General features: G+C 35.3%; 1 protein-coding gene and 1 long non-coding RNA gene across 4 annotated transcripts in view; one reads left to right on the top strand and one right to left on the bottom strand.

The window, feature by feature from the left end:
* WDR72 (WD repeat domain 72) overlaps positions 1-25,944 on the top strand; it is a 208,758-nt gene that overhangs the window by 150,298 nt on the left and 32,516 nt on the right. The window lies entirely within an intron of this gene.
* Positions 7,718-25,944, bottom strand: part of LOC129014437 (uncharacterized) — a 103,678-nt gene continuing 85,451 nt past the window's right edge. The window contains exons 1-3 of one of the 2 annotated variants that reach the window (XR_008494219.1): positions 24,306-24,456; positions 11,620-11,694; positions 7,718-8,036 (exon numbers count right to left, since the gene is read on the bottom strand). This is a non-coding gene — a long non-coding RNA (uncharacterized LOC129014437). Of the gene's footprint in view, positions 8,037-11,619; positions 11,695-24,305; positions 24,457-25,944 lie in introns of those variants that run through there. The other variant, XR_008494220.1, reaches the window with a different exon arrangement.

The raw sequence follows: 25,944 nt of genomic DNA, 5'->3' as shown, positions 1-25,944 counted from the left end.
CAGTGCAGAAGTTCTTCCTTGCTGATAAAATGAAAGTCATAATTTTGTGAGGCAGGTACTGACCAAGCTTCTTTCATACGAACAGATAGCACACCCATGAACAGCCTGGGTGTGTCCTAACAGCATCCTAGTCTTTTGGAAGAACAATGGATCTTTTCAAGCTAAGATGCACAGTGCTTTACAGAGAACAAACAAAACAAACAAACGATCACCAAATTTCCAACATATAAAAACCACATTTCACAAAATATTCTGGATTTGTGACTTCTCATGACAGGAAGAGAAGCCACGCTAAATTGCCATTTTCATGCAACAACAGTAGGCTGGAGCTGATAGCCGCTAGTGAGATAATAACCTTTTTTGCATATGTGTGTGTTCTCCAAGTCATCTCAGTATCCACCAAGGCTGTCTGGTTCAATTTTCCCTAGGTTCCCATAGGAATCTGAGTTTTTCACTTGCTTACTGTCACAGAGAGGTAGCTTTAACTTGAAAAATTACGTATGTGTATATTTTTAGGGGTGGGGGAAGAAGAGAGAAGGAAAGGAATTATTTAATCTAAATTTCACCTATTAAGTAATGGGCACTATACAAGTTACCATGCATACAAAAAGGAATAAGACACAAGGAGTACAATAAGATGTGTCATTTGCTTTAGTGCAATGGGAGTGGCTATCCTGGCCACACCTGCTTACGGAGAGTTTTGGAGGAACTGGAGGCTGTATACCTTACTTCTCTTTTCTGAACATCCTTAAAACTTAATTTCAGAATGTTCATCTTACTGCTGACAGTCTGAGGGGTCTGTGAAAGATGCTAACAGCTGAAACTCCTTTCAAGTGTGATTATCTTGGAAGATATGAAGAGGTATACACTGGTTAAACTGCCCCTAGGCAAACACATACTTTGAGGTACAGCCCTACAAAGGGCTAGATGGGGATTAGACACCTGATTAACTATAACACAATGTCATAAGAGCTATTTTAGGGGTGTAATTAGAATACAATCGTGTAAGTGAGGTGATGGAGCAGGCTTAAAGTTGGGGTGGGGCCAGTTTGTGAATGGTTTTGTATGCCATATTGTAGGTACTAGAAAGTTTTCAGATTTATAATTTGGGTGTTTCTCAGTTTGGTAGATGAATCAAAGATCAAAGGGCCTATAAGCAGGGAGACCAGTGGTCTCAGTGGGCTCCAGTGATGTCTTCTTTTCAATCCTGCAGAAGTTGTTGACTGCCAGTTCTACCCTGTTAGATAGTGGAATGAGCTAAGTGATTGCATAGACTTGGATTAGCAATTAAATGTCTCTGTGTTATGGGCATTGACAGCAGCTGTTAAAATGCACAGGTTAACACTAATTCAATTAAGGACATCAATACTCAACCTCAGATTACCATTCCCCAAATCTAGGAGGAGCCCAAAAATTCTGTGTGCTTTACACACATAATCTAATCTTTCTAATAACTATGTGGGCTAGGCACTGCTATTTCCATTTTACAGATAAGAAAACTGAGTTCAGTTTCCCTTCTACAATATATGACCTGTTTGCCTAAAAAAACAATACACAGACTCAGGTTATACCATTGAGATATCAACGTTTTAAGACTTGTAAACCTTCAGTTCATCTTTATACCTGGTAGTAAAGTTGTGTTATGGGATATACAGGGTTACCACATTTCGAAACAGGGATGTTTGTGTTATTAATTAAAACTTTATTTGCAGAACAATCATGGTTTTATTTCAGTGACAGAGCATGTAGCAAATAATATTGATTATAGCCTAATATATAAAGTGTCAGCATCTAGTTATAAAGCATCTCCTTGATGTAATGTAAAAACTAGCCATGAATCACTTCCCATGAACATCAGAGATTAAGTCTACATTTACACATGAAAGTTTTCTGACTTGACAGTTTTCAAATGCCATTAGTAGTGACCCTTCTGTTGAGTTTGGAACATATGATATGGTAATACTCATATGAAAAATAAGCTACTAATTTACTACATTGCTTTTTGAAATATATAGGTATCAAAACACATAATATGTGTATATAAATTATGTATACACGTATGTGTATACATACATTTTAAATATATGTGTGCATATATGTGTGTGTGTGTGTGTGTGTTGTGTTTGATTTTCATTAGCCTCTCTAAATGTACTCTAGGGCAATGCTTATTGGAGGATTTCCTCACTTGGAAGTAAGGGCTTGGTACGGGAGTTGTTTTAACCCTATCCAGGTCCGTCATTATAAATACCTGTGTACACTTCTCCTATCTCACCCCACCCATATATATTTCTCCATACATGAGCACAGAGAAAATAAATAGACTATCCTATGAAAAGCCTCTGTTAATTTATTTTATAGAAGGAAAAAATGGAGGAAGAAAAGAAAGTCTGATGTCATTTGTTACATAAAACTGAAGTATTTCCTTTGCATTAGAAATAATATAATGAAAAAATTATTTCAAGAAACATAAGCAAATACTAAAATAGTCTCTTTAGGACAAGTTTGAATAAAATTACTTGCATTAGAAATAGCTGAATTTCAAAAGTATGAAAGAACCCTAAAGCTACATCATATCTTTCTTTGTTCTGAGATACATATTTTACATATTTCTCCACATTTTATCATTTCCGAAATCTGAGTGCCTCTTATAATTGAAGAACATAAGTTCAATGATGGTGAAGATTTTATCTATTATATTCACCCAATTTTCTCAGTGCCTAGGTCAATGCCTGTCATTATTAGGCTGTAAATAATATTTGTTGAATAAATGCATGAATCTAAGTTAAAAGATAGTTTTGAGCACCCAAAGAGTGGCTGTCATTGTCTATGCGGGAACTTAGGCATGTATAGAAGGCATCTCTTCAATCAGTTTTCACTTCGGCTGAAATTATTAGCGTTAATAGCAATGCCTACTGCTAAATTTTAAATTAAGTTTGGATTTTCAATTGTCACTTAAAATGTCTTTGGAAGGATTATATTGTAATACAGAATTGAAACAAATACCACCTTAAAAACAGAAGATTCCCTGTCATACATCAAGAGATACAGTTAAAGACAGCAGAAATGGACAAATCTTTTATAAGAGATCATCACATTTTCAATCTGGGTGTATTTCTATAACATACTCAAACGTTAGAAAGGACTAAGAAGTTTCCAGCTGACTTTGCAGAGGATATGTTTAATATCCTGAGATAAGTGAATCAATTAAAGAAATAAAAACAAATACAAAACTAGGAAATTAACAAATTAAAAAATGCAAATGAAACAGTTGATGTTGGCTGGGCGCCATGGCTCACGCCTGTAATCCCAGCACTTTGGGAGGCCAAGGCCGGCGGATCACCTGAGGTCAGGAGTTCAAGACCAGCCTGGCCAACATGGCGAAATCCCATCTCTACTAAAAATACAAAAATTAGCTAGGTGTGGTGGTGCATGCCTATAGTCCCAACTACTCAGGAGGCTGAGGCAGGAGAATCGCTTGAACACGGGAGGTGGAGGTTGCAGTGAGCTGAGATCGTGCCACTGCACTCCAGCCTGGGTGACAGAGCGAGACTCTGTCTCCAAACAAAAAAAAAAAAAAAAAGAAAAGAAACAGTTGGTGTTAAAATGGATAAAGGAGTTAAAATTACAAGCAAGAATCATAAAAAACACATCATCAAATGACATTTATGGAATAGCAATGACAAAAATGAATCAGAAAAATTTTAGCCTTTGAATACATACAGAATTAGACTCCAAGATTATTAAGATATTGGAAAAGAAAGGCACATGTATAATATGAGTAAGCATATGCCATTGTGAATTGATGCAACATATGAACAATTAATGTGGAATTTCCTTCTGTGTGATGACTGTTAACACACCTTAGAGTTATTCATAATATCATGGAATGAAGGAAATAGACACACAGTCACATGCACGTTTAGGGAGGTCATTTGGACAAAATAAGATACTTAGCTTAGAGGAACAAAGTTAAATCACTAGAAGTTTGAATGTGACAAAAATCAAATAAACAGTTGTTTTTAACACAATATTTGCTATCAGAGTTGAATGGCACTGTTTGGAATCCATGACCATGAAATGAAGTCTTGTGACTGAAATGCTCACACCTCTACCTCCTCCCAACCCAACTATAAGGACGCTGGTATTCGATAAAGCAACTTTCTACTGCTTCCCTTGATTTTGTTATCCAATTAATGTAAAACCCAATCCCTATGGAAAACTTATATTTGTGATGAAAGGATAGAAAAATGTGGTTCTCTAGAAAGGAGAACTAATTGCTACTGAATGCTGACTTTCTGTAAGGTTCAGGAGCATTCCCAGAGGGCAGTAACTGGAGCACAACATGTATTGCAACAAAGACAGGGCTTTTTAAATCCAAGTATCAGTCAGCCATAGGCTGCAGTTCTCGCCATTTCCCAGGCATCTCTAATCAAGTTGGCTCCTGTCTGTTTAGGAAATTCTTCAGAGAAAGGTTAAGAATTTCTTGCATCAAGGACCCCATTATCTCCCACAAAGAAATTTTTTTTTTCATTTGAATGAAGTCCAATTTATCAATTTTTTTCTTTCATGGATTGTGCTTTTGGAGTCAATTCTAACAAACTTTTGCCTAGCCCTAGATCCCAAATATTTTCCTCTATTTTCTTATTTTAATGAGCTCTTTGAAAACATAAGCTTTCAATGTGAGGGGAAAATATCATAAGTAGGGCAAAAATATATATATCTCACACCGTATACAAAAAATCAACTCAAATTGGATTAAAGACTTGAACACAAGACCTGAAACTCTAAAGCTGCTGGAAGAAAACAGGGGGAAAGCTGCATGATACTGGTCTGGACAGTGTTTTGTTTGTTTGTTAATACAACCCCAAAAGCACAGTCAAAAAAAGCAAAAATAAACAAGTGGGATTACATCAAACTGAAAAGCTTCTTCACAGAAAAGAAAACAATCAACAGAGTGAAGACAACCTACAGAATGGGAGAAAATATTTGCAAATTATACATGTGGTAAGGAGTTAATATGCAAAATATATAAGGAATTCAAACAACTCAATAACAAGAAAACAAATAATCCAATTTAAAAATGGACACAGAACCCGAATACAAATTTCTCTAAAGAAGACAGAAATGGCCAACAGGTATACGAAAAAATGTTCAACATCACTGATCATCAGGGAATTGCAAGTCAAAACTACAATGAGATATCATTCTCACCTATTAGAATGGCTATTATAAAAAGATGAAAGATAAGTGTTGGTAAGGATGTGGACAAAAGGGAACACTTGCACACTGTTGGTGAGAATGTATATTAGTACAACCATTATGGAAAGCAGTATGAAGATACCTAAAAAAAAAAAAAAAAGGAAAAATAGAACTGCCGTTGATTCAGCAATCACACTGCTGGGATTAGTACCAAGGAAATGAAATCAACATGTCAAAGATATCTCTGCACTCCCCTGTTTATTGCAGCATTGTTCACAGTAGCCAAGATATGGAATCAACCTAAGTGTCCATCAATGGATGAATAAATAAGGAAAATGTGACATATATATATAATCAAATACTGTTCAGCCTTTAAAAAGAAAAAAATCCTATTATTTGCCACAACATCAATGAACCTGGAAGACATTATGTTGAGTGAAACAGGGCAGGTACAGAAAGACAAATACCACACAATCTCACTTTTATGTGAAATTTTAAAAAGTTGAACTCACAGAAGCAGAGAATAGGATAGTGGTTCCAGGAGCTGGAGGCAGGGGTTGGGCATTGAAAAGACATTGGTCAAAGGATATAAAATTTCAATTCAATAAGAGAAATAAATTCAAAGTATGTTTTGTTTGTTTTTTGTATTTAAATTCTGCAGATAAATATGCAGATTTTTTACATGGTTATAGTGCTTGATACTAAGTTTGGCTTCTAATGATCCTATCACACAAGTAATAAACATAGTACCCAATAGTTCAACACTTTCTCCCCTCTTTCCCCCACCACCCATTTTGGAATCCCCAGTGTCTGTTGTTTCCATTTTTGTGTCCCTGTGTACTTACTGTCTAGCTTCCACTTACAAGTGAGAACATGCAGTGTTTGGCTTTCTGTTTGAGTTAATTTGTAGTATTTGGCTCCATTTATTAGTGAGAATATTCGGTATTTGGTTTTCTGTTTGTGTTAATTTGCTTTGGATAATAGCCTCCAGCTGCATCCATGTTGCTGCAAAGGACAAGATTTCATTCTTTTTTATGGTTGCTTAGTATTCCCTAGTATGTATGTACCACATTTTCTTTATCCAATTCACCATTGATGGGCACCTGGGTTCATCCCATGTCTTTGCCATTCTGAATAGTGCTGTGACAAACATGAGTGCAGGTGTCTTTTTGGTAGAACAGTTTATTTTCCTTTGGGTAAATATCCAGTAATGGTTTGATGGATCAAATGATAATTCTATTTTTAGTTCTTTGAGAGACCTCCAAACTGCTTTCCACAGGAGTGAACTAATTTGCATTCCCACCAACACTGTATAAGCATTCCTTTTTCTCCACAACCTTGGCAACATGTGTTATTTTTTTGACATTTTAATAATACCCAGTCTGACTGGTATGAGACAGTATCTTATTGTGGCTTTGATTTGTATCTCTCTGATGGTTCGTAATGTTGAGCATGTTTTCGTGTTTATTAGCCACCTGTATTTCTTCTTTTAAGAAGTGTCTGTTCATGTCCTTTGCCCACTTTTGAATGGCGTTATTCATTTTTTTCCTTGATCTGTTTAGTTCTCAAGGTACCTATTGTACAGCATCGTGACTATAGCTAAGAACAATGTATTGTAGTCTTGAAAATTATGAAGAGGTTAGATTCTAAGTGTTCTCACCACAAAAAAAAAAATTGGTATATGAGGTAATACATACGTTAATTAGCTCAATCTAGCCATTCCACAATGCATACATATTTCGAAGCATCATGTTGTGCCCAATAAATATATAGAATTTTTATGACACTTAAAATAAAAAATTTAGCTTTTAAAAAAGTATGTACTGAAAAAAAAGGGGGAGTGTATTCCTGCAAAAGCATAAGATACATTCTCACCTATTAGAATGGCTATTATAAAAAGATGAAGGATAACAAGTGTTGGTAAGGATGTGGACAAAAGGGAATGCATTTAGTGGAATATGACCTCACTCCTACTGAGTCATTAAGTGTGAATCACCGTTACATACATTTCACCAAAGACCACAAAGGCCACCTATGTCAAATGTTCATTGTTTTCATAGTTCATTGTTTTTATGATTCATTGTTTATGTAAAGATAAATAAGCAAAATGAAAGTAATGACATATGAAATAATGCAAATTATACTTTCTCCCTCCCATACTGACATTCTAGGGGGGCATGATAAAGGAAATCATTACTCTCATGACAGCAAACCTCAGTACTCTGAGAAGGCTTAATTAGAAGTACAGCAACTATACCTCTTTAAAGATATCCAGGTGCTTCATAGCTTCTGGTACCATATTCAACATTTGGTCTTGTGAATGCAAATAAATGCCTCATAAGCTGATGTACAGATATTAGAAGGACTTCCTATATGTGGAATTCTCCTGACTTGAATGGGTGGTTCAGAGTGTAGCCATTCTATGATGGTTTCAATCTTATCTCTGTATTCAATACTGTATTTTAGCTAATAGACACGTGCTTCAAAAATATGACACCTCTCAGGGTGCCTGTGTGGCTGATGCATTTTTCTCCCACAATCTTGTCCACACCATTCTGGAGAACTTGTACCTACAGTGCATACGCATGAGCTGCGAGTCATGCAGTCCTTGTCATCTCTAATATTACCTGTGGTGGGTGGAGACCTAGGATAAAATGAAATAGTGTGTCCCAGGTCTTGGAAGCTGGGAGTGTAGAGGCTCAACATAGTACTTGATGTAGACCAGAATGACCACATAAAGGCAGGGATAGGCTGGCTACCTGTACTTCAAATCATAGAAGACTGGTCTTCAGATAAAGAGAATGATCTCATGTGCAGAAAGAAACAGACCATAAGTCCTGTGAAAAGGAAAGAAAACTTTAGGTTAGTATTATGTTTTCAGTGAACTCCCTACCACACCTAAATACTTGGCATTCTTCCATTTCTCCCAATTACTCTAAGAAAAACTGGTAAATTATACATTATTTTACAAGCTAAATATATCATAATTGAAATTTATGTTATATATATAATATATATCGTACCATTCTTTGTGGTAAACTTCAAAAGGAAACAAATTTGTATGTATCAATGATGTGTTCAAGGTATATATACTTATAATGTATGTTTACATTGATAGCAGCTGAGTGTTTAACTCATGGGAAATGATAACCCTACACATAGAGCTATGTTATAGTTGAATGAAATGGTCTATAGGCCTGCTAGAGATGATCAGTGGTCTTTTTGGAGTAGGAATTGATGAGGAACTTTTCAAACCATGATGTGGAAGAGTGACTGGAGGAAATGGAATTGTTTTACTTCAAAAAAAATAAATTCTTAGCATGGAAGACATCAATAGTGACCACCTTAGTGACAATGGGGAGCAAGATGGGATCGTTACAGAAGCCAGAGTGAACAACATTGCTAGATGTACAGGGAAGCAGATTTTTGTATAATAGTTAAGAAAAATGTTTACACCCTTAAGCCTGTTGAATGAACAGGCTGCCTCATTAAGTGGTGAGCTCCCTGTCACTGTTGTTCAAATAGTGCCTGTCACAAAGTTAGAGTTACTGTTTTGAGTATTAGATTGGTTAGAAAATCCCTATTTTCTACTTCATAAAAACTGATTTCACTATTCTGAACCTCTTAAGGGTCTGTAAAAACAAAAGCTTATGTTCTTTGAAAAGCTGCTCAGTAAAGTTGTACTGTGGATCATGCATGCACTTGTACGTGATCCCCACGTATGATTCCCATATTAAATGGTAAAAAATTATTTTATATTTGATGTAATTTTTTAAAATTTACCTATTTTTAAAAATCAGATATACGTTGACTAATATTTAGAAATTAGTAGAATTTACTTAAAAAATAAAAAAAAAAACAAGACAAAAATTGCCTAGAATCAAATCTTGATTTGGAGCATCCTAGATAATCAATAGTCTTTATTTAAGGCAACTGTTTGTTATGATCAGGATAATATGCAATTAATGTTTGAGATAAAACTTGATGAAATGGAAGAATATTGAATTTAAGACATTTCTAATAAAGCTTAGAAATGATTATTTGTTTTTTATCTATTGATAAAATAAAAAATTTGGTTTAATAATTAAAACCATTTTAAAATTAGTTATTAATTTGACTTAAAAATCTGGTACACACTAGATTTTTCATTGTTTTCAGAATATTTTAGTAATGTTACCATTTTATGTATGTAATTTTCAAGGCTTTTGTTCCTATAAAGATCAGTTTAAACACATAAAAAAGGTATTTAGATTCTGTAGTTTGGTGCAGTCCTAGTTTTTAGTTTTGATGTATTCAAGTGGAATTTGGTATGCTAACATAAAAGATATTGTCTTTTATTTATAAAACTGGTTATATAAACAAAATAAGATCAGTCTCATCTCTCCCAGATATGCAGATATCCTGCATGGATATGCAACAGAGATTGGTCAGCTACATTTAAAGAACTTAGTCCCTTTGAAAAACAGGGTTTTTTGTTTGTTTGTTTTTTGGGCTTTTTTTTTCCTTATGAGGGAGTTGGGGAGAGTGGTGGGCCTGTTGGAGCTTCTTGAGACTGAACCCATCAATTGACTGACAGTGCCTACATATTCTTCCCCTCAAATATATCGTATGAACTACATATTACGCAGTCTAGGCAGTTTCAGAAAATCTATACTCATTTCTCGATTCCAAATGTGAAGGTCCTCCTTAAACCTAGAGGACTCCTGGAAGGATTTACAGGGAAAATATAACGAGACTGATTTTCCAACACATGTTGGACACACAGCTCACATAAACCTTTGCGTAGCCCTCTGTAGGTTTATACAAGGTGGTGTGGGAGAATTCTGCCTGCCATTGAGTGCGGCTCTCCTGCTTCTGAGTTATGTCGGGTACATAGGAATCACTCCCAGACACTCTCCTGGGACTGCAACCGTTGCCTTTAAATCCTCAATTTGACACTTTTCTGCATGGTTATTAGAGTGTAAAGAAACGTATCAAGACTCTCAGCCAGCTTAGGGAAAGCTGTTTGCCCCTGGATATCGCCTGTGCAAGACAGTGTTGGTGGGTGTGTTCCAGTAACCTATTCTTTCCTGTGTTTGGGGACTATTTCATGAATATTACTTTTACAGTATATGAGAGTCCTTATAAATAACAAAGTGGGTATTAATAATTTATTTGTAAAGTGGTTCAAAGTGATTTTTTAAAAATTTGGTTTGGAGAGAACATTTTCTTTGGGTTTGCCTTCCTGTCTTCTTATCTCTTAGTTTGTTCCTCACCTCTTTCATGTTCTCCTCATCCTTGACCTATTCCTTAAATGTTGCTCCCTAGATGAGCCCATCCGTGCTGGTGACTTCCCAAGCGCAGTGTCTGTACACTGGTGAAGTCCCATATATTCCCCAGACTAGACTGCTCTCCTACCTCCCAGGCAGTAGCTATCTCCCACTGTCACCTCAAACTCAAAAGTCACCCCCGACTCCTTGCTTTCCAGCTGTAAATCTTAGATTCCCAGTCTCGACAGATAATGCCGATCTGTTCCTTTTCTTTATGCTCTGCATGCATTCAGTTACCAAATTCTGTCAGTTCTACCTCTGACAAATCTCAAATGTATCGACTTCTCTGCATCCCAAATGGTATTGTAGTGGCTAAAACCACTTGCTCTGAGCTAATAGTAATACTTGCTTGGATTTGAATCCCGGTTTTGCCATGTACTACTACCGGCATGTACTTGGACAAGTAATTAACTATGAGCCTCTGTTTCATTTTGTCTTTGTCTGAAACCAGTAATAACAGTTAGTGTGGTTATAGGTAATAAATGTGATAAAGCAGCATAAGTGCTTAGCAGAAAATCTGACATGTAATATATGCTCAGTAAAAATCCTTGCTCTCCCATATAATCCACACCAGGTTATCTCTAATCCATCCATTTTCCACACTGCTGTAGAATATAGCTTTCTAAAATGTAACTCTAATCAGAGCGTTCCTTCTCTTAAAACCCTTGATTTATGCTCTGGTGTTCCCAAGATAAAGCCTAACTGCTTTTTTGAGAGTAAGGAAACAGTCATTCTTATACTTTGCAAATGACATTGCAAATTATTACAGCCTCCGTGGAGAGCATTTTGTCAGAATCTACCAACATGTTAAATGCTCATACCCTTTGACTCAAAAATTCTGTTTTTTTTTTTTTTTTTTTTTTTTTTTGGAATTCAACGTATGTGCACATGTTTGAAATGACTTAGGTACAAGCTAATTCTTTACATTTTTGCTTGTAAGAGCAAAAGATTGAAAATAACTTAATTGTCCATCAGCATGTAACTGGTAAAATAAATCATAATGTGTGTATAATAGAGTACCATGCAGTGTTTACAAAGAAGTGGGAGATGTGCTCAATATCCAAAATACATTAGGTCAAAAAAGCAAGATGCTGAACTGTGCATAGTATACCTTATTGTTTTATTTACTGGAACAGGAGTGTGGAGAATAGGTCTTGGCACATTCTTGCATACGCATTTAACATCTCTGGAAAGACATGCAAGAAGCTGTTAATGGTGTTTTCCTTCCAAAAAAGAAGTGGGTGGCTGGGGAGAGGACAGAAAGAAAACTTTTCATTGTATATCCTTTTTACACTTTTTTTCTGTGCACATGTATTCAAAAAGTAATTTATTGAAAAGAGAAAAAAAGTCCTATGTGATAGTTTCCTTTCAACTTCTTAAACTGCATCTCTTGTTTTTGCCTCTTGAACTTTCTAAACTCACCTGCCTCAAGTCCCCAAGGGCTCCCTTTCTCATGAGGCTCCCTTGCTGGGAACACTTTCCCCCATCTTACACTTATTGTACCCAGAATATGCTCATGAAATTTTTATTTCTCCAGCACCTTTCCCCAAAATCTTTCCCAGGCTTTTAGGATTGAATCAAGTGGTTTTTTCCTGTATACCTCAAAGCACCCAGCTCTAATTCCTTTCACTTAGAAAATTTTCTTGTAGCTCATGGACTATCTGCATTAGAATTATCTGGAGGACATATTAGAAAGGTATATATCAAAGCTCAGCACTAAATCTGTCAACTCAGATTCTGGGCTTTTGGCCCCAGCATTTTCATTTTTGGGTGGTTTTTCTGCACACTAAGCTTATTATTGTACTTGCTTATTTTCTTGCCTGCTGTCAGCAGGACTAGCACCTTCATCATTTTATGCTTACCTATGTGACTGGAAAGGAAGGATGTTCAGTAGACATGGAAGGAATAAATGTCATCCTACTGAATAAGACCTTTGATAGGTCAGAAAATACCATTCCTATAAGACCAAATGTGGATGCTAATGGTTAGAGCAGCCAAATGGTTTATCGAAGGCCATACAGAAAATTTAGACGCAGAACCTGAAGTCCAAGGTGGGCCTCCTAGTTCCTGTGCTAATATTCTCTTAGGGCTATGTAGTTGACCTGGAGATAGTTTCTTTAAAGTTTGATTTTAAATTGAAGTTATTTTGGTCTTAGGAAAGGAAATAAAAATAATAATACATGGCATGTTTACCAGGTAATTTGTATGCTATCTTTAGATGCTGTTCTAGGATATGAGAACATAACACACAGCTAGGAATTTTAGATAGGCATTTTAGCAAATTTAAAATTGTTTAAATGTAAAAATTTAAATTATGAGAAACAGTTGACATTTCAGGTTTATATTCCTAACAGTATATAACTATTCCTCATATAAATTTGGCTCCAAAAAATCAATTATCAGATTGAGCAATTCTAGCCATGCCAAGATGATAGCCATTAGACCCCTTGTTTATTAAATTCTTTTGCAGATAAAGGTGCCAGAAATGAATTAATAACTGTTAAAACAGCTGGGCTTTCTTGGTTACAAGAAAAACACCTTGACATATTTTTTGACTCTGTGATTGGTCTGCATTTCAAGGGTATAAATTAATCTTCAGAAGATCCTAAAGAATATCTTCCCTGGACACTTCACTTATACATCAAGTTGGCCATGTTAGCAATCTAATCACAAACCTGTAATTCAGCGGACAACAATTTCTTATTGTGAACAGCATAGCGGCTTTTACTATCATTTAGGTCAGCCCAAGATTGCTGATGCACTGTATGTTTCAGACCAGGGATGATGGATGACGAGCTCTGATGCCCATCCCTAAGTGATTGGAAAGATTGAAGACACACAGTTCACTTAAGCTTGCTTACTATTACATCAAGTAATCAGTGTGATAGGCAAGCCTGTGCTCTTTATGTCATCCAACCAACATTCTGCAAGAACGGTATTTCAGATTAAAAAAAAATCTTAAAAATTGTGTTCCATCTGACATTCCTTTTACTAGATTAATCATTTAGCAAACAGCTTCACCTCAAACCTAGTTTGGGGGTATTAATAAACATTTTTAAATGGGCTTAATACCTGGGTGATGAAATAATATGTACAACAAACCCCCATGACACGTGTTTACCTGTGTACCAAACCTTCACATGTACCCCCAATCCTAAAATAAAAGTTAAAAAAAAATAAATAAAAATATCTATTTTATAACAGGCAGATCTTGCTTTCCTTTATTTTAACAGCTCAAATGAAGTACATGTCACTGAAGTTATAAGTGAAAGATGAAATTAGTTTCTTTTAAATTTTACTCAGTCCAGGTAGAGAGACTTAAAATAATTTTATATTATATACCTAATTTCCAATTTAATAAATTAGTCTGCTTATTAACTTTAAATCATAAAGTTCTAAGGATGTGTCTTTGCTGAAACTGATTCATATAAACACTATTCTCTCAATCACATCTTACCAATTTCCAACACAAATAATTAGGACTATTTTTCTAGCTACTATTTTGTTATGTGGAAAATTTCTTTCCAAAAGTGATGAAGAAAAACCAAGTGTATATTTTAAATTGTCAGCTTTGCACTAAGACCATAAATCACTGAGATAAAATTTTAAAAATTCCCTCGCTTTTATTGTTTCAGACACTGCAATTTATAACCTCAAGCAAAACATTTCATCGAATAATTAAATGTATCTTGGTATGATTTAAGTAACTTAGAGAACACAAGACATAGAAGACCTTAAAATTGTTCATCATCGCTCATTTATTTTCTAAACAATGTCATAATATAAGTTTATTTGACTTTTAGAATACCTGCATTGCCTGCCATCATATACCAAGTCTAATTATAACTTTGTGGAGAAAAGAATGCTGAAGTCCATTTGTCTCTTGGGAAGGGTTTGCAGTAGGGGATAGGAAATCACTTCTTACTTGAAGTTTTATTTTTATCCATTCTTATTAACATCATTTATCTATCATCATCCCTCTCTTCTTTCCTGTTTTTATTTATTCATAACTTTTCTATTTACATAAATGATTTGAGGAAATTTGTAATGAAGGCAGGTAACATCATAAGAGCCATCACAACTAATCTAGCCCACTGATTCTTAAAACTTGGTTTTGTCCCTGGACCAGCAGCATCAGCATCACCTGGGAATTCTTTGGAATTACAAATTTAGGGGTTGTATCCAAGACCTACTGAATCAGCAACTTATGTTTTAACAAACTCTCAGTTGCTTCTAATTTACACTAAACTTTGAGGTCCACTTTTCATTCTAGAGTCCAAACCAAAGCCAGGAATTAAGAAATAATTGGGGTGGGGGGCAATTAAGAGAAAACTAGGCCACAGGTTGGAAAAAAGCTGCAAGAATTGAATATGCAAGGTAGTAACAAGGATTTAAGAATGTAAACTCTGTAGTCAAAAATAACTGGTTTTAAGTTCTGGATGTTCTGCTACTAAAGAACTATCTCACCTTAATTTTTTCAACCCCTCCTGGTCTCAGTTTGCTTGTATGTAAAATAGGAAGACGGACATTGCTTTGAGCATTAAATGAGAAAATTTATTTAAAAAGAGCTTAGTGCAATGACTAGCATGAGATAAAAATGTATTAATGTTATCTTGTTTCTTGTTCTTAATATAACTCAATTAATAATAAATTACCTAAAAAGATTCATGTTAACTACTTGAGCTTTCTAGTGGCTACCATAAAAAGATAAACAAAGCAGATTACAAAGCTTTGATTACAGCGGTGGTCTCTATCTCTGGATGCACACTTGAATTACCTGGTGAGCTTTTAAAAAATATCAGTGGTTGAGCTCTACTGTCAAAAATTCTGATTTAATTGGTCTATAGTAGGGTGCTGGCATCTGTATTTTCTAAGAGGTCCTCAGGTAAACCTAAAATGCAGACAGAGTTTAGAAGTACTGCATTAAAGCAGGGCTTTTGAAACTTGAGTGGGCATATGAATCACCCAGGGAACTTGTTAAAATGCTAGTTCTTACTCTTTTGGGGTGAGGTCTGAGAATCTCTAAGAATTCCCCAGGTAACAGGTACTTTGGATAACAAGGTATTGAGGTTTGGGAAATATGTGAGTTTCTAGGGAGAAATTAATCATTTTCCTCCATTATTTGTATGAGGAAATAGAACCAGAATCCAGCAAAGTATGCACTTATTTTATGTAGAGGAATACCCTCTTTGCTGATAGCGGTAAGCAAAGTAAAACTATGTTAAATTTTGATTTTTTTAATTACTTTGGCTTATATATTTATATTTGGGATATGAATTTGGGTTCTGGACAGAATAAAAGCTTTCAATATGTTTGCTTTTTTCCTCAGGAAGTTTAAAAATAGAGTAAAATTTCTAATTTTTTTGGAGAGAGAGGAGAACTAATATTAGGTCTTAGTCGTGCATTTAAGTTTTAGAAATAGCTGTATCCTTACCAGAATTAATATTAGGTCTTAGTCGTGCATTTAAGTTTTAGAAATAGCTGTATCCTTACCAGAATTAATTTCAAATGAAGTCCTTTTGGTTGAATGTGCTACACCAGTTGTCTCATTTATTAAAGATAAAAATTCCAGGTGTTCTGAACAATGCAGTTTATGATACTCAAAATCAAATAATACAACTCTAAGATGCCAATAAAAGAGTAGAACTGAAGATTTCTGATGTTCTAATCTCAAACAAAGGACTGTGGTAATAATATCTTTAGGGAGAGTGAAGTCTGGGAATTAGATAAGAAGAGAGAGTGTGGAAGAATATAATGTTTTTAAAATGATTCTAGAGCAAGTCTCTTTCTTTTTTCTCCTCATTCATTCTCTCCCTGTGATTTTTTTGGGGGTCCAGGGCTGGGAGGACACAAATGAATATAATGAGAAGAATGCAGTGTGGTTATTTTAAGGTTAATAATTTTAGTTGACAAGAATCAAGCTAAAGACAAGGGTCATACCATTTTATTATTTGCTGTTAAACTCCTTAGCAAAATAAATTCCAGTCACTGAAACTACTCAAAGCAACTAAAAAACTTAAACTAGACTTCCAAAATTATTTATGTCTTATCTAAAGGCCATTCTCTATTTTAGAGCACAAAATAAAAATATGTACTGCATCTTAATTCTTGAAAAAAAAAATAACCTGGTGTATCGGGGTCATGGCAGTGAACATCCTGGTTTGTGATGCTTTGGAGTTAAACTGCACAGGAAGGAAGGGGTGGGTCGCCATGGGATCTCTAGGATAATACTTATTCTCATCCTTTACATCTCTACAGTTAAAAGAGTTGCTCGTAAGGACAAGTAAAAAATCTGAGCTTCTAACCAGTGTGGTATTCTGTCCTTTATAGTGAACTTGTTTTGTTTTGTTGTTGTTGTTTTTTAATGTGAAGATGTCAAACCCCTACATTAAGCACAATGGCCCTCAAGTCAAGTCAACCGTGTGCATCAGAAAGTAGCAGAATATGAAGTAAGGCACAGCCTCAATCTGGGCCATAATAAAGTAGCTGTTCATCTGTGGTCAGAGAGCACCATGAAAGACCTTGAGTTCCTTCACTTTATTTTGCAGAAAGCCATCGGACAGCTTTGCATCATCTAGCTATATCAATCAAGGACCTCAACCGCTGCTCACTGCTGAAAGCTTTCCTGTTTGGCTCTGTTTTTTCACAGACAGGTCAATAACTTGTCTGTGGAGTTGTGATAAATGTGCCATGTGCTTCTAAACTGTCTCTTTAACACTGGACTGCATTTCAACTTGTAATGCTTGTGACTAATTGCATGTATCAAAGGCTTTTTATTTATTTCTAATGATTATCCAATAGGCTTATCATTTATATTTCTCACTCCTCTTCATAAAGTGGTTTTATTTTAAGTTGCACACTGCAGACTGTCAGCTAACCTCTAATATAGCAGCTCTTGCTCAATAAATAAGCTGTCGAATTAAGAGAACATAATTGGCAAACCCCAGTACATAACCAGAGCAAGTGCAAACTCCTAATGATTTTTCTTTCTCTTTTTGTGATCACCACACATAAGCCATAGTTTTAAACACCAACTTTATGGCCACCTACTGTGGCTGTCGGAACGGAAATTTCTTATTGGTTTTGTCCTCCTGTGTAAGAACGGTAGTCAGGATCACAAAACCTTCTTGTTTGGGCACAATTACTAGTTTCTGCTAAGGAGGCCCTGAATAGAGCTATTATGGTAAATGAATAACTTCTCACTTTGAAAAAAGGTGGTTCTTTCAGATCAGGTTGGAGGTCAATGACAGGGCAAGGAAAGGAAGCTCATATTGCAGCTGTCTGCAAATGAGCTTTTCCTACAGATACTGTAAGGAAAAATAAGAGTCTGTTGGGGAGGCTGATCTTCACCTAATCTTTACAAAACATTTTTAGAAAACCTGTATGTTTTTTCTTAAACTTTCATTGTACTTTAAAAAAAATCCACGTCTATCACCATTATAGTTTGTGTGAATTGCGAATGAGGACTCTTTCTTCTTTCTAGTCCATGGCTAAAAGAAACCAAGGCTACTATGGCAGTAGCAAAATCCATGTTTTCCAATCCTAAAATTAAAAAAAAAAAAAACATGCCAATACTCAGGGAGAAAAGTACATTAGCAAGTTATAAGTAAGTAACCATTTAACGTTGGTGTTGCTTTTGGGCTATATTTCTGTGAACTAAAAGTTTGAGTTTGAATCATACATTGATAAACTGAAGAGATGCTTCAAGGTATGCCTGAGATTCTAACTCTCCAAGAATGTGGATTTTAATAAAAATCATGTACATTTTAAGTATGCACCTGGAATAAGCTAAGGAATAGAATGTCCCATTTTTAAAGGTTAAAAAGTTAAGTTTCATTAAGAGACTTTTATTCTGAAGTCATTTCTTGCCTCACTAAAAATCCCGTCAAACAAATGAAATCAAAAGGCAGGTGCCATTTACTGCTGTGCATCAGAATAGGCCAGCCTCAGTCATGGGCTCCACTGGAAGAAAAAAGTTACACATAAAATCAAGAAATCATCTACATGAGGTTTTGGAATACATTACAGGGTTCTTTCTTATACAGCAACCTAGTGAGTGGACTTTAACTTTTTGAATTTATAAATTAAGAAATCAATTCAGCATCCCATTAAACATACTTTAATGGGATGTTGAATTGCTAAATCATCATTTTGCGACATAATCAAATAATCTTTGCTTCTCCTTCACTCCACCCCTAAGCCATTTCCATAAAGATGAAAGATGGGGGATAGTATCCATGGAGTAATATTTAATGAAGTTTCAATTGTCTGATGTGATACGTAGCATTAACTTTAGAGCACATTTTTCAGAATTCGTTTTTGTTTGTAAACATCAGGGCTACTTTCTTATGCCATAGTTGTAAATATGTTTGGCTTGAATGGTTGGAGTCTTCTGGATCAAGGCCAAGAATCTGCCAGGTGATAGGACGAGGCAATCCGGAATCAAAGATGTCATGGATAATGTTTTCAATGTTGACAACTAAGGATAATTATTAAGGATAATTGCCATTAAGACTGGATAAAATGTTAAAATTAATATTGGAGTCTATAAATTCCTACTGTAGAATGAGCAATAGATTCTAGGACACATTTATAGTAGAAGTGGAGCTGTGTCAGTCAGTGTCTGTGGAAAGATAGTGACCTGGGCCTTTCCTCTGAGTCCTCCACTCAGGGAATCCACTGCTCCAGATTCCACCAGGGCCCCTGTTTCAGCATCAATGAAGGAAGAGGTCACTTCTACCCACTATTCACTACAATAACCATACCAATGTACACTTCTACGGACATTCCAAATACATTGGATGGAAACTAACATTTGAATCTCACCTCCTCAATCTGTGTCATCCTGGCTAGCCACTTTGAGCTTTAGTTTTTTTCTAAAACCTAGTAATAATAATATAAGAAATTAATATATGTAAAACATTTTTTGAACTGTAATATTATAGAAACCTTAGATGCTATTAAATCATTCTAAGGCTAATGAGCGCCTTGGAGATTATCTAGGAACACCTCCTTCATTTAACTGAGCCTCAGGATGGTCGTTGGTCACTTTTCCAGGCTCACGGGCTGATCTCTCTTGACCTCAGCCAGATTTCATTACACAAGAACTCAAAAGGTGCCATGTGAGCTGTTGTTTCTCCATTCCTACCTTCTGGCATACATTGCTCATAAATCAAGGCATTGTTTCTTGCGAGATCCAGATACAACATTAGAAATCTTCTGAACATCACCTTCCAAGCAATCACTCTATAATCTTTTTGAATATGGCGTCTGAGATGAAATTCTTAGCCATTGTAATGTCTGAGAGACCCTTAAGCTCACACAAAATAAGTCAACATTTGGTGCTCCTCACTTTGGATTTTCATATTATCATACTAAAGGCAGCAGTCAGTTTTTTTCTCCAAGATAATCTGAAAGTTCAGGGAAATTTAATAAATGCTGAACACAACACAGCTCCCTTCACTTAGAAAACAGGCAAGAACTTCCTAACCTTAGAAAGCTAAGTATAATGACACTGTAATTGTTCATTTTGCTCTGACTGCTATGGCACTGCTGGTTGGCTTCTAAGCTTTTTGGATAGCCTGATATACTCAGAACTAATAAAGCAAATTACCTTTAAAGTGAAGTTTCTTATTCTGGCCAAGTCAACCTTGGCAGTACTATTGTTTAATTGTTGAAGTCAAATTTCTTTCAGTAAATTCTTGTATTCATCTTTTCTTTTTTATCTGTTCGGAGTGAAACTCCTTTCTATCATTGCTCTAATAACCTGAGTTAATTATTCAAGTTATTGTATGTGTATGTGTACTACATGTATATATATGTATTATACATGTAACATGGATTATATAACATTAGTGAGTGTGTAACCTTTCCACATGTACTCAGCATGCGCTATACTCATAATTTACATTTCTGTAAAGACCAGGTTTATGCAAGGTTTTGAACCATGTTGTAGAATGCCTATAATAGCAGTCTGTATTTTTTTCTTAGGTGACTTGATGAGCATGCTATTGTGGATTGAATCCATTCAAGATATTGCATTTTGAATCATCAAAAAGGATTCTCCATGATTTCCCAATGCAATTATATTTATTCTTTGAACTTTTATCAGTTTGGGCAGTTTGCTAGGCTGGGTTCACCAGATAATTGCCAGCTCAGTGCCAAGTCAGCCTTCTTCACATGGATGATTTGGGTGATATGGGTGACAGTTGATAAGTCAGTTCCATCCATCCATGTACAGGAACACTGCTGAATGTCACCCTGCTGATTTCCAGACCCTACTATAGGCAATCTGCTAGAAACACTTATGTAAATTCTTTGAAGTAATAGATTAGGGAAAAAGTGACTTATTTGCAACAGAATGAAAATTAAAATGAAGAAAGGAACACAGATCTTTAGTTCTAACAATACTCTAACTTAACGATTTGTTCTTATGCTGGTACGTTTAAATGGTTTTCATCATTATAATTTATATCCTGTAACTCAGTTACTCAATTTCATTATTTAACTGTTGGTAAAATATTTTCTCCAAGGATGGACATTGTATTGCCTCATTTATATATTTACCTCTTTATTATGCCTTAAACTTTTACACTGGCAATTAAAATAGAGCATTATTATTTGTTTTCTCCATAGATAAATGGTGGAATACATTCTCATCCAAACATTTATTTTCAAAGAAAATGTGTTTAAAGATTTTACTGTATATTTTGATTTTGAAACAGTGTAATATAGCTACGTATTATAGAATAATAACGTAGAAACACAGATTCAAGCCTCAGTTCATTTTGCTATTTGTTAAACAATTACTTCATTCCTTTTGTCTTTGTTTATTTTGTAAAATAAAATTAATAGCCCTTTCTTCTGAAGGAGTGCTATAAGACTTTTTAGGTAATGGATGTGAAACCCTTTGTCTTTGCAAGGTAATACTACAGTAAAGGGCTGAGAAATATGTATATTTTTTAAACGGCAAACCATTGACCCAGTAAAATAATCAAATAAGTGGTCTGAATGTAAAACAAATAAATCAAACTTCATTTTAATTTAATTGAATTATGGGTGATAGGGTGAAATAGTAGGAGAGTCGAGTGAAATATAAAACATTAGCTGGTTTGCTATATTAACAAAACTACAAAAAATACCACAAACAAAAAATATATTTATTACAACATGAAGGAAGAGAGATAAAAGTGGGAAAGAGGCAAATGAGCCAGAAGGAGAAAACTGATATAAAAGTTGAGTATTCCTTATCCAAAATGCTTACCTGCACATGTTCTCTCTTTCTTTATCTCTTTCCCCCTACTTTTCCCAGTTTCCCCCAGATCTATTTCTTTCTTCTTTGTCTGCATCTTTGTCTCCTAGTGTTTCTTTCCTTTGTGTCTGCCTCTGCTCTGAAGTCTTTCGTGGGTCCGCCCTGCCTCTATCCTCCATGAAGTGCACGTGCACTTCCTGAGTTGGTGCACAGTTTCCTTACCCTTTCGGCACTTACACTTCCTGCCTTTTTTTATCTTAAATGGCTTCACATAGTAGAAAGTGGAGAAAAACTCAGAACCTGGTAATAAAAGATGTCTAAGTACAAGCCCTGCTTTTCTTTGCTTCTCCATCTCAGATGAATCATTAAATCTCTCCATATCAGTTTCCTTGACTCCAAAATGAAGATACCAATAGCCCCTCTATACTTAGTGGTGTGATGGAGCCAGCTAGCACCAGCTCCTGACAGCCAATTGTATGAATCTGTCCTCAGCTTTGTACGTAGTGACATCATTTTGGTAGCTTGAAATTAGTTATGGTGGGAGTATTTGTACCATAAAAATTGACAAATAGTACAAATTGGGGTTTTTGTTTGTTTGCTTTTATTAAACATTTACCAACACAAAACTACATATATTCTACATGAGTTTGTAGTGAGGTTATATAAAAATAAATTTGAAGTGTGTAAACGGGACAAAGAAGTGCTCCACAAAACACATACATAAGGTGTCATTTTTCCTCACTCCCTGTAAACTCACTTCCTTTCTTCTCCTGTATCACAGTTCAGCTGATGTATATCTATGTAGCATAGTATTCCATGTTACTAATTAGAATGGGACCTCACCCATAAATCTAGGTCAAGTGCCTTTACTTTGGAAAAGTTGTGACTTTCTGGAAAAGTTCAATATGCACAAAGCAAAATGTTTGCAACACAACACAATGCTGCTTACTAGGGCTCTGCACACCAAAAGTCTTCTATATGAATTTATTCAGTTACAGCAAATTGAACAGGCTTGAAACCAACTGAAAAACAACCAGCTTTGGCTCCCATTTTGTCTTTCTGTTTTGGGAAGATAATGGGAAATTGTGATAAATATATGGTGAGGGTTTCTCTAAATCCTTCATTGTTAAGGTTTTTTTTTTTTCCAATTTATGGTAAATAACAAAAAATTGGTTCAAAACAATTTTTAATCATCTGTATGATATTACTACAAGTAGAGATAATGTTATTTTACCAAATGGCTCTTCTGCAATTCAGAAATTGGCAAGAGTTTAACATGAAGAGTGAAGAAGACTATCATAGTCAGTTGAAAGCTAAAAGGGGACCTAGCAAGAGAAATATAATTAGCTAAACTGGAATTTGGCCAGGCTCCTGAAATCTTTTATTGAAAAGAATACCAAGTAAACACAAATTAAAGGCACTATACATGTTATTAAGCAAAAGTGTCAAAATTAGACATATTATAGGATATTTATCAAAAAAATGTAAACATTTACCAAGTTTACTTTGTAACAGCTGATATTTTCCAAAAGCAATAATGAAAATTTTAAGGATTAAAATTGTAGGGATGGATAGTTTAGTTTAAAGCCATATTTCTGTTTTCATTTTAGTTGTAAATTTTTAAGGTTTCAAATTACATCACTATGTTACTCAAATAAAGTTAAACATTTAAACTAATTACTATATCACAAATATCCATATAGCTTAGTACCTTCTACATCTACACCCGTTATCTAAATACAAGGACTATTTGCACCAAAATGAAGGGAAAGAGGCACATTTTTAAAGATAATTAGGTTCATTCCCATTTTTAGAAAATTCTCATAAAATCACCTTGCTGTTAATATAAGTGAAATGCATATAGCATTTCCTTTCTTCTTTGTCAGTGCTAAAATAATAAAGGAAATCAGAGGTGGAAGAAATACCTTGACCAATGTTTAGGTTTCTACTCAATTCAACAACTAAATAGAAACATTGGGAACCCAGGAAAGAGTCTCCTTAAAAGCCACAATAGAAATATTTCTATAAATATCACTTTACATGACACAACAGCTTCAGAAATCTGTTCTCTCCTGTACTACATAACACAAAAACACTGCAGCACCCACAACCTGGGTTGAGGCAGCTCATTAGCTGAGCTGTCTTGGTGTGTGTGTCTGCATCTGTGAAAGAGGAAACACTCACCCTGCCAGATTTGGGTCATCAGGTCAACAGGTCTCATTTATTATTCAAAATTGCTGTCTGACCTTTTATCTGCTAGGTCAAAGGACGCTGTATTCTAGCTGGTTGAATTTTTTAATGATGAAGCCGCTATCTTGCCAGATAATAAAATTACATCTCTCTTCTACCGAGCATTATGATTTTCTCCTCCCCTGTCTAAAAATGTAGTATTCTGAATCATTGCTGTGGGAAGGACCCTAAAGAAAGCCATTATTTTTAATTTTTATCTTTTTTTTCCATAAGATTTCTAGAGATTTAAATGATATTGACCGTTGACAGTGACTGAAGTTATTTTTCTTGGCTATGATTTGAACCTTTCAACCCACCTTTGGGATTCCACCGCTTCCTATAGAGCTCCTGGGCTGCACAGAAACTAATACTTTCCATGCCGATGGCCCCTGAGTGTGGGTAGTCACAGGTTTCCCAAGCCAAAGGGGATGAGATCAAATGGCATTCGATGTTGACTGGTTGATATTTGCTTCTGGATGAGAAATAAGTAACAGACAAACGTGTAACTATCTTCCAAGTCAGAGGATGTTTGGGAGCAGTCTTCTATTCTTCTATATGATACAGGTTTTTCATTATCCAAGAAAGAATTTTTTAAGCCACTTCATTATTTTCTATGTGTCTATTTTCGATCTCGTAAAACATAATGAAAGAAGAACAGTTAAAATCCACTCCAATAGAGAATGCATTTGAAAATATTCAGACATCTAGCCCTTTACTATAAAATTAGCTATAAACATTTAACAAGCAATATTAAAGAAAATTGAGACTGCTTCAATAGCAGATTGGGTAGCTGTGCAAATGGACATTGTTCCTAAAGAATGATTTTATCCCGTGTAAAAGAAAAAGTCAAAGGTCACACTGGTCCTGCCCTTGAAGCAGACATATGAGATGTGACCATGTGCTTTGTGACACTGCATATATTGAATAATTTTGACAAGCTAGTAAACAAATAGTGGAGAATATGTAGCATTCATGAGCCTAGTGAGGCATTAATACACTAAACAGTTAAAGTTACAACTCTGAACTTGGATATATAGCTTTGTCACCACTATGAGATTAACTGATACTGACTCTGTGTCTTTGAGTATTTATACATACTAGTACACACATACACACACACACACACACACAATAGGTATAGAATAATTCACTTGAGGATAATCTAAAAATGTCAGTGTCAGATGACACTTGCAAGGTATTCCAAACAGCGAATTTTCTGTCTTTTCCCTGAATATGCTCAGCAGCAGATGGCTGAATGGTCACTTCAATTCCTCCCTTTCTCACTCTGATCTCAAAAGACTATTATACTAACTAGAGACCAACTGCCAGACAGGATCAGAAGTTTCCTGCCTAGCATATTGTGTGTGCATGTGCGTATGTTTGTGTGTGTGTGTGTGTGTGTGTGTGTGTGTGTGTGTGTCTGTGTATTCTAAGTCGTCTTCCATATCTGAATTGGTATCCTACATCTAATTTTACCACCTCTTTCATGGATACCTTTTATTGGGTTTAGCAGAATCTTCTTCAAGGGAGTTTTCCACCTCTGGCTCCCTGCTTTCTTTATCTAGACCATCTTATGTCTGACTCTTAAAGTAATTGTTTTATATAGTGATTCTGTGATTTATACATGGGACTGACTTTTGTATTTAATTTTTACATAGCGTAAGAATTGTATGTTTGCATAAGGAAGCAAATTCATGGTGATAAATGTCTCCAGGTTATTTATGGACAGTTAATAAATCTACGGAAGGGAGATATGACTTTCTCCCTTTACGCATCTCCTGGTTCTGGGTGCAATTGCCAAGGGTGTTTTGCCCAGAGAAGGTGCTGGAAAGAGAAAGGCTGAGAGTGGGTTTGATCAAATTTCCTTTCCAAGACATTTTTCTTACTGACGATCTTTACATATGTAAATGTAAACATGCCAATTCTGCATGAATTATTTCAACATCTTCTCATTGC

Source organism: Pongo pygmaeus, chromosome 16 (genome assembly GCF_028885625.2).
Source record: "Pongo pygmaeus isolate AG05252 chromosome 16, NHGRI_mPonPyg2-v2.0_pri, whole genome shotgun sequence".
Lineage (NCBI taxonomy): Eukaryota > Metazoa > Chordata > Mammalia > Primates > Hominidae > Pongo > Pongo pygmaeus.
The sequence above is the reverse complement of the archived record's forward strand: the minus strand, read 5'-3'. Positions and strand labels throughout refer to the sequence as shown.